Below are 758 nucleotides of genomic sequence, written 5' to 3' on the forward strand. Positions count from 1 at the left end.
CTTTTACTTGTGTAAAAGATTGGTTTCTGTTCTCCCCGATCTTCTCGAATGAGCACGCTGCTGACGGCGGAGGATGTGACGGCTATGTAGAGGGACAATGTGTCGCCGGCTTCTGGCTTCGATAGTACTGGGGGGTTGTGAGGTAATGCTTGAGTTGATTGAATGCCTCCTCGCACTTTTCGTCCCAGACGAACCTCTTATTGCCCCTTAGTAGCTCCTAGAAGGCAAGACACTTATCGGTTGATCGCGAGATGAACCTGTTGAGAGCTGCTATGCGTCCGGTTAGTCGATGTACTTTGCGGCTGTTCTTTGGGCTTGGAAGGTCGAGGATCGCCGAGATCTGCTTGGGGTTAGCCTCGATTCCTCGTTGAGTGACAATGTAGCCGAGGAATTCTCCCGAAGTGACACCAAAGGTACATTTGGTCGGGTTGAGCTTCATCCCATAGTCGTTCAAGATCTTGAAGCAGTCGCGTAAGTTGTTTAGGTGATCGTCGGCCTTGAGCGATTTGACTAACATATCGTCGATGTATACTTCTATGGTGTTGCCAAGCTGATCAGTGAACATTTGGTTGACGAGTCGCTGATAAGTCGCGCCGGCGTTCTTTAGCCCGAAGGGCATCACCTTGTAGCAGTAGGTCCCTCTGTCGGTGATGAATGCCGTCTTCTCGCGATCGTCGGGATGCATCAAGATCTGGTTGTATCCCGAGAAAGCGTCCATGAAGGTTAGGAGTTCGTTACCAGCAGTTGATTCGACGAGA

The sequence above is a fragment of the Brassica oleracea genome, chromosome C6 (genome assembly GCF_000695525.1).
Source record: "Brassica oleracea var. oleracea cultivar TO1000 chromosome C6, BOL, whole genome shotgun sequence".
NCBI classification, from domain to species: domain Eukaryota; kingdom Viridiplantae; phylum Streptophyta; class Magnoliopsida; order Brassicales; family Brassicaceae; genus Brassica; species Brassica oleracea.